Raw genomic sequence first — 9,464 nt, forward strand, 5'->3', positions numbered from 1 at the left:
GAATGCTTTGGGTGTACCAAACGTCACAACATAACTGGGTGGCTATAAAGGTGCACTACAGGTATCTCCGAAAGTGTCTGTTGGGTTGGCACGAATCGAGACTGGGATTTGTCACTCCGTGTAAACGGAGAGGTATCTATGGGCCCACTCGGTAGGACATCATCATAATGTGCACAATGTGACCAAGGGGTTGATCACGGGATGATGTGTTACGGAATGAGTAAAGAGACTTGCCAGTAACGATATTGAACAAGGTATCGGCATACCGACGATCGAATCTCGGGCAAGTACAATACCGCTAGACAAAGGGAATTGTATACAGGGTTGATTGAGTCCTTGACATCGTGGTTCATCCGATGAGATCACCGTGGAACATGTGCGAGCCAACATGGGTATCCAGATCCCGCTGTTGGTTATTGACCGGAGAACGTCTCAGTCATGTCTGCATGGTTCCCGAACCCGTAGGGTCTACACACTTAAGGTTCGATGATGCTAGAGTTATAAAGGAAGTTTGTATGTGGTTACCGAATGTTGTTCGGAGTCCCGGATGATATCCCGGACGTCACGAGGAGTTCCGGAATGGTCCGGAGGTAAAGATTTATATATGGGAAGTCCTATTTTGGTCACCGGAAAAGTTTCGGGTTTTTCCGGTAACGTACCGGGACCACCGGGAGGGTCCCGGGGGTCCACCATGTGGGGCCACCATCCCTGGAGGGCTGCATGGGCCAAGTGTGGGAGGGGACCAGCCCCAGATGGGCTGGTGCGCCCCCCACAGGGCCCAAGGTGCAGGGAAGGGTGGGAGGGGGGCAAACCCTAGGGCAGATGGGCCCTAAGGCCCACCCCAGGTGCGCCTCCCCTCTTCCCCCTTCTGGCCGCCACCAGATGGAATCTAGGGGCTGCCGCCACCCCTGGGGAGGGAACCCTAGAGGGGACGCAGCCCCCTCCCCTCCCCCTATAAATAGTGGGGGTTTTGGGGCTGCCAGAGACGCGAGAACCTCTCCCTCTTGGCGCAGCCCTACCTCTCTTACTCCTCCTCTCCCGCGGTGCTTGGCGAGGCCCTGCTGGACTACCACGCTCCTCCATCACCACCACGCCGTTGTGCTGCTGCTGGATGGAGTCTTCCTCAACCTCTCCCTCTCACCTTGCTAGATTAAGGCATGGGAGACGTCACCGGGCTGTACGTGTGTTGAACGCGGAGGTGCCGTCCGTTCGGCACTAGGATCTCCGATGATTTGGATCACGACGAGTACGACTCCTTCAACCCCGTTCTCTTGAACGCTTCCGCTTAGCGATCTACAAGGGTATGTAGATGCACTCTCCTTCCCCTCGTTGCTGGTTTCTCGATAGATAGATCTTGGTGACACGTAGGAAAATTTTGAATTTCTGCTACGTTCCCCAACAGTGGTATCAGAGCTAGGTCTATTGCGTAGATTCTTTGCACGAGTAGAACACAAAGTAGTTGTGGGCGTTGATCTTGTTCAATATGCTTACCGTTACTAGTCCAATCTTGTTTCGACGGTATTGTGGGATGAAGCGGCCCGGACCGACCTTACACGTACTCTTACGTGAGACAGGTTCCACCGACTGACATGCACTTGGTGCATAAGGTGGCTAGCGGGTGCCAGTCTCTCCCACTTTAGTCGGAACGGATTCGATGAAAAGGGTCCTTATGAAGGGTAAATAGCAATTGGCATATCACGTTGTGGTTTTGCGTAGGTAAGAAACGTTCTTGCTAAAAACCCATAGGAGCCACGTAAAACATGCAAACAACAATTAGAGGACGTCTAACTTGTTTTTGCAGGGTATGCTATGTGATGTGATATGGCCAAGAAGAATGTGATGAATGATATGTGATGTATGAGATTGATCATGTTCTTGTAATAGGAATCACGACTTGCATGTCGATGAGTATGACAACCGGCAGGAGCCATAGGAGTTGTCTTTATTTATTGTATGACCTGCGTGTCATTGAACAACGCCATGTAATTACTTTACTTTATTGCTAACCGGTAGCCATAGTAGTAGAAGTAATTAGTTGGCGAGACAACATCATGAAGACACGATGATGGAGATCATGATGATGGAGATCATGGTGTCATGCCAGTGATGATGATGATCATGGAGCCTCGAAGATGGAGATCAAAAGGAGCAAAATGATATTGGCCATATCATGTCACTATTTGATTGCATGTGATGTTTATCATGTTTATGCATCTTATTTGCTTAGAACGACGGTAGTAAATAATATGATCCCTCATTAAAATTTCAAGAAAGTGTTCCCCCTAACTGTGCACCGTTGCGAAAGTTCATCGTTTCGAAGCACCACCTGATGATCGGGTGTGATAGATTCTTACATTCACATACAACGGGTGTAAGCCAGATTTACACACGCGAAACACTTAGGTTAACTTGACGAGCCTAGAATGTACAGACATGGCCTCGGAACACAAGAGACTGAAAGGTCGAGCATGAGTCGTATAGTAGATACGATCAACATGAAGATGTTCACCGATGATGACTAGTCCGTCTCACGTGATGATCGGACACGGCCTAGTTGACTCGGATCATGTAATCACTTAGATGACTAGAGGGATGTCTATCTGAGTGGGAGTTCATAAGATGAACTTAATTATCCTGAACATAGTCAAAAGATCTTTGCAAATTATGTCGTAAGCTCGCGCTTTAGTTCCACTGTTTAGATATGTTCCTAGAGAAAATATAGTTGAAAGTTGACAGTAGCGATTATGCGGATAGTAGAAAGCTTATGTCCTTAATGCACCGCTCAGTGTGCTGAACCCCAAACGTCGTTTGTGGATGTTGCGAACATCGGACATACACGTTTTGATAGCTACGTGATAGTACAGTTAAACGGTTTAGAGTTGAGGCACCAAAGACATTTTCGAAACGTCGCAGAACATATGAGATGTTTCGAGGGCTGAAATTGGGATTTCAGGCTCATGCCCACGTCAAGAGGTATAAGACCTCCGACGATTTTCTTAGCCTGCAAACTAAGGGAGAAAAGCTCAATCATTGAGCTTGTGCTCAGATTATGTGAGTGCAACAATCACTTGAATCGAGTGGGAGTTAATCTCCCAGATGAGATAGTGATGTTTCTCACAAGTCATTGCCACCAAGCTGCTAGAGCTACGCGATGAACTATAACATATCAGGGATAGACATGATGATCCTTGAGGTACTCGCGATGTTTGACACCGCGAAAGTAGATATCAAGAAGGAGCATCAATGTTGATGGTTGGTGAAACCACTAGTTTCAAGAAGGGCAAGGGCAAAAAGGGATACTTCATGAAACAGCAAATCAGCTGCTGCTCTAGTGAAGAAACCCAAGGTTGAACCCAAACCCGAAACTAAGTGCTTCTATGATAATGGGAACAGTCACTAGAGCGGAATTACCCTAGATACTTGGTAGATGAGAAGGCTGGCAAGGTCGATAGAAGTATATTGGATATACATGATGTTAATGTGTACTTTACTAGTACTCCTAGTAGCACCAGGGTATTAGATACCGGTTCGATTGCTAAGTGTTAGTAACTCGAAATAAAAGATACGGAATAAATGGAGACTAGCTAAAGGTGAGCTGACGATATGTGTTGGAAGTGTTTCCAAGTTTGATGTGATCAAACATCGCACGCTCCCTCTACCATCAAGATTAGTATTAAACCTGAATAATTGTCATTTACTGTTTGCGTTGAGCATAGACATGATTGGATTATGTCTATCGCAATACGGTTATTCATTTAAGGAGAATAATGGTTACTCTGTTTATTTGAATAATACCTTCAATGGTCTTGCACCTAAAGGAATGGTTTATTGAATCTCGATCGTAGTGATACACATTTTCATGCCAAAAGATATAAGATAGTAATAATAGTACCACTTATTTGTGGCACTGCCATGTAAGTCATATTGGTATAAAACGCATGAAGAAGCTCCATGTTGATGGATCTTTGGACTCACTCATTTTTGAAAGGTTTGAGACATGCGAACCATGTCTATTGGTGTATACACATGAAGAAACTCCATGCAGATGGATCGTTTGGACTCACTTGATTTTGAATCACTTGAGATATGCAAATCATACCACATGGGCAAAATGACTGAAAAAGCCACGGTTTCAGTGAGATGGAACAAGATAGCAACTTGTTGGAAGTAACACATTTTGATGTGTGCAGTCCAATGAGTGCTGAGGCATGCAGTGAATATCATTATGTTCTTACTTCACGGATGATTTGAGTAGATACTGAGTGTATTTACTTGATGAAACACAAGTCTGAATTATTGAATGGTTCAAGTAATTTCAGAGTGAAGATGAAGATCATCGTGACAAGAGGATAAAATGTCTATGATATGATCATAGAGATGAGTATCTGAGTTACAAGCTTTGGCACGCAATTAAGACATTGTGGAAATTGTTTCACAATTAATACCGCCTGGAACACCATAGTGTGATGGTGTGTCCGAACATCATAGTTGCGCCCTATTGGATATGGTGCGTACCATGATGTCTCTTATCGAATTACCACTATTATTCATGGGTTAGGCATTAGAGACAACCGCACTCACTTTAATAGGGTACCATGTAATTCCGTTTAGACGACACCGTTTGGAGAAACCTAAGTTGTCGTTTCTTAAAAGTTTGGGGCTGCGAAGCTTATGTGAAAAAGTTTCAGGTTGATAAGCTCGAACCCAAAGCGGATAAAATGCATCTTCATAGGACACCCAAAACAGTTGGGTATACCTCCTAATTCAGATCCGAAAGCAATAGGGATTGTTTCTTGAATCGGGTCCTTTCTCGAGGAAAGGTTTCTCTCGAAAGAATTGAGTGGGAGGATGGTGGAGACTTGATCAGGTTATTGAACCGTCACTTCAACAAGTATGTAGCAGGGCACAAGAAGTTGTTCCTGTGGCACCTACACCAATTGAAGTGGAAGCTTATGATAGTGATCATGAAGCTTCGGATCAAGTCACTACCGAACCTCATAGGACGACAAGGACGTGCACTGCTTCGGAGTGGTACGGTGATCCTGTCTTGAAGGTCATGTTGCTAGACAACAATGAACCTACGAGCTATGGAGAAGCGATGGTGGGCCCAAATTCCGACAAATGGTTAGAAGCCATGAAATCCGAGATAGGATCCATGTATCAGAACAAAGCATGGACTTTGGTGGACTTTCCCGATGATCGGCAAGCCATTGAGATAAATGGATCTTTAAGAAGAAGACGGGCGTGGACGGTAATGTCACTGTCTATGAAGCTCGACTTGTGGCGAAGAGTTTTTCACAGGTTCAAGGAGTTGACTACGATGAGATTTTCTCATCCGTAGCGATGCTTAAGTCCGTCAGAATCATGTTAGCATTAGCTGCATTTATGAAATCTGGCAAATGGATGTCAAAACGAGTTTCCTTACCAGTTTTCGTAAGGAAAGGTTGTATGTGATACAATCAGAAAGGTTTTGTCAATCCTAAGGATGCTAAAAGGTATGCTAGCTCCGGCGATCCTTCCATGGACTGGAGTAAGCATCTCGGAGTTGGAATATGCACTTTGATAAGATGATCAAAGATTTTAGGTTTATACAAAGTTTATGAGAAACTTGTATTTCCAAAGAAGTGAGTGGGAGCACTATAGCATTTCTGATAAGTATATGTTGTTGACATGTTGTTGATCAGAAATGATGTAGAATTTCTGGAAAGCATATAGGGTTATTTGAAAGGTGTTTTTCAATAGAAAACCTAGATTAAGCTACTTGAACATTGAGCAACAAGATCTATATGGATAGATCAAAATGCTTAAAAATACTTTCAAATGAGCACGTACCTTGACATGATCTTGAAGGTGTTCAAGATGGATCAGTCAAAGAAGGAGTTCTAGCCTGAGTTGTAAGGTACGAAGTTAAGACTTAAAGCTCGACCACGGCAGAAAAGAGAGAAAGGACGAAGGTCGTCCCCTATGCTTTAGACATAGGCTCTACAGTATGCTATGCTAAGTACCGCACCTGATGTGTGCCTTGCTACATATCTGGCAAGAGGGTACAAAGGTGATCAAGGAGTGGATCACCAGATAGCGGTCAAAATTATCCTTAGAGGAATAAGGATATGTTTCTCGATTATTGAGGTGATAAAGAGTTCGGCGTAAAGGGTTATGAAGATGCAAGCTTTAACACCTATCCGAATGACTCTGAGTAGCAAACCGGATACGTATAGTGGAGCAATAGCTCCAAGTGGAGCGTGGAAGCAGCATTTACATTATGACCTAGAGATTTGCGAAGTACATACGGATCTGAATGTTGCAGACCCGTTGACTAAAAGTTCTCTCACAAGCAAAACATGATCAAACTCCAGAACTCATTGAGTCCTAATCACATGATGATGTGAACTAGTTTAATGACACTAGTAAACTCTTTGGATGTTGGTCACATGGCGATGTGACGTGTGAGTGTTAATCACATGGCGATGTGAACGAGATTATTGACTCTAGTGCAAGTGGGAGACTGTTGGAAATATGCCCTAGAGGCAATAATAAATAAGTTATTATTATATTTCCTTGTTCATGATAATCGTTTATTATCCATGCTATAATTGTATTGATAGGAAACTCAGATACATGTGTGGATACATAGACAACACCATGTCCCTAGTAAGCCTCTAGTTGACTAGCTCGTTGATCAATAGATGGTTACGGTTTCCTGACCATGGACATTGGATGTCGTTGATAACGGGATCACATCATTAGGAGAATGATGTGATGGACAAGACCCAATCCTAAGCCTAGCACAAAGATCGTTGTTCATATGCTAAAGCTTTTCTAATGTCAAGTATCATTTCCTTAGACCATGAGATTGTGCAACTCCCAGATACCGTAGGAATGCTTTGGGTGTACCAAACGTCACAACGTAACTGGGTGGCTATAAAGGTGCACTACAGGTATCTCCGAAAGTGTCTGTTGGGTTGGCACAAATCGAGACTGGGATTTGTCACTCCGTGTAAACGGAGAGGTATCTTTGGGCCCACTCGGTAGGACATCATCATAATGTGCACAATGTGACCAAGGGGTTGATCATGGGATGATGTGTTACAGAACGAGTAAAGAGACTTGCCGGTAACGAGATTGAACAAGGTATCGGCATACCGACGATCAAATCTCGGGCAAGTACAATACTGCTAGACAAAGGGAATTGTATACGGGATTGATTGAGTCCTTGACATCGTGGTTCATCCGATGAGATCATCGTGGAACATGTGGGAGCCAACATGGGTATCCAGATCCCGCTGTTGGTTATTGACCGGAGAACGTCTCGGTCATGTCTGCATGGTTCCCGAACCCGTAGGGTCTACACACTTAAGGTTCGATGATGCTAGGGTTATAAAGGAAGTTTGTATGTGGTTACCGAATGTTGTTCGGAGTGCTGGATGAGATCCCGGATGTCACGAGGAGTTCCGGAATGGTCTGGAGGTAAAGATTTATATATGGGAAGTCCTGTTTTGGTCACCGGAAAAGTTTCGGGTTTTTCCGGTAACGTACCGGGACCACCGGGAGGGTCCCGAGGGTCCACCAAGTGGGGCCACCATCCCTGGAGGGCTGCATGGGCCAAGTGTGGGAGGGGACCAGCCCCAGATGGGCTGGTGCGCCCCCCACAGGGCCTAAGGCGCAGGGAAGGGTAGGAGGGGGCAAACCCTAGGGCAGATGGGCCCTAAGGCCCACCCCAGGTGCGCCTCCCCTCTTCCCCCTTCTGGCCGCCACCAGATGGCATCTGGGGGCTGCTGCCACCCCTGGGGAGGGAACCCTAGAGGGGGCGCAGCCCCCTCCCCTCCCCCTATAAATAGTGGGGGTTTTGGGGCTGCCAGAGACGCGAGAACCTCTCCCTCTTGGCGCAGCCCTACCTCTCTTACTCCTCCTCTCCCGCGGTGCTTGGCGAAGCCCTGCAGGACTACCACGCTCCTCCATCACCACCACGCCGTTGTGCGCTGCTGGATGGAGTCTTCCTCAACCTCTCCCTCTCACCTTGCTGGATCAAGGCATGGGAGACGTCACCGGGCTGTACGTGTGTTGAACGCGGAGGTGCCGTCCGTTCGGCACTAGGATCTCCGGTGATTTGGATCACGACGAGTACGACTCCTTCAACCCCGTTCTCATGAACGCTTCCGCTTAGCGATCTACAAGGGTATGTAGATGCACTCTCCTTCCCCTCATTACTGGTTTCTCCATAGATAGATCTTGGTGACACGTAGGAAAATTTTGAATTTCTGCTACGTTCCCCAACATAGGGCCCAACAAGGCCCATTAGTTCCCGGGGGGTTCCGGTAACCCTCCGGCACTCCGGTTTTCTCCCAAATCACCCGGAACACTTCTGATGTCCAAATATAGTCATCCAATATATCAATATTTATGTGTCGACCATTTTGAGACTCCTCGTCATGTCCGTGATCACATCCGGGACTCCGAACAACCTTCGGTACATCAAAACTTATAAACTCGTAATAAAACTGTCATCGTAATGTTAAGCGTGCGGACCCTACGGGTTCGAGAACTATGTAGACATGACCTAGAACTGTTTCCGGTTAATAACCAATAGCGGAACCTAGATGCTCATATTGGCTCCTACATATTCTACGAAGATCTTTATCGGTCAAACCGCATAACAACATACATTGTTCCCTTTGTCATCGGTATGTTACTTGCCCGAGATTCGATCGTCGGTATCTCAATACCTAGTTCAATCTCGTTACCGGCAAGTCTGTTTACTCGTTACGTAATGCATCATTCCGTAACCAACTCATTGGCCACATTGCTTGCAAGGCTTATAGTGATGTGCATTACCGAGAGGGCCCAGAGATACCTCTCCAACAATCGGAGTGACAAAACCTAATCTCGAAATACGCCAACTCAACATGTACCTTTGGAGACACCTGTAGAGCTCCTTTATAATCACCCAGTTACGTTGTGACGTTTGGTAGCACACAAAGTGTTCCTCCGGTAAACGGGAGTTGCATAATCTCATTGTTGTAGGAACTTTGTATAAGTCATGAAGAAAGCAATAGCAACATACTAAACGATCAAGTGCTAGGCTAACAGAATGGGTCAAGTCAATCACATCATTCTCCTAATGATGTGACCTCGTTAATCAAATGACAACACATGTCTATGGTTAGGAAACATAACCATCTTTGATTAATGAGCTAGTCAAGAAGAGGCATACTAGTGACATTAAGTTTGTCTATGTATTCACACATGTATCATCTTTCCGGTTAATACAATTCTAGCATGAACAATAAACATTTATCATGATATGAGGAAATAAATAATAAATTTATTATTGCCTCTAGGGCATATTTCCTTCATGTTCGACCACCCCTCCACCATCTACTGTTCATCCAGCCCTCCACCATCTACTGTTCATCCAGCCCTCCACACCACGGGGTCCTGTTCAACCACCCCTCCACGGCCACCCC

The sequence above is a fragment of the Triticum dicoccoides genome, chromosome 4B (genome assembly GCF_002162155.2).
Source record: "Triticum dicoccoides isolate Atlit2015 ecotype Zavitan chromosome 4B, WEW_v2.0, whole genome shotgun sequence".
Taxonomy (NCBI): Eukaryota; Viridiplantae; Streptophyta; class Magnoliopsida; order Poales; family Poaceae; genus Triticum; species Triticum dicoccoides.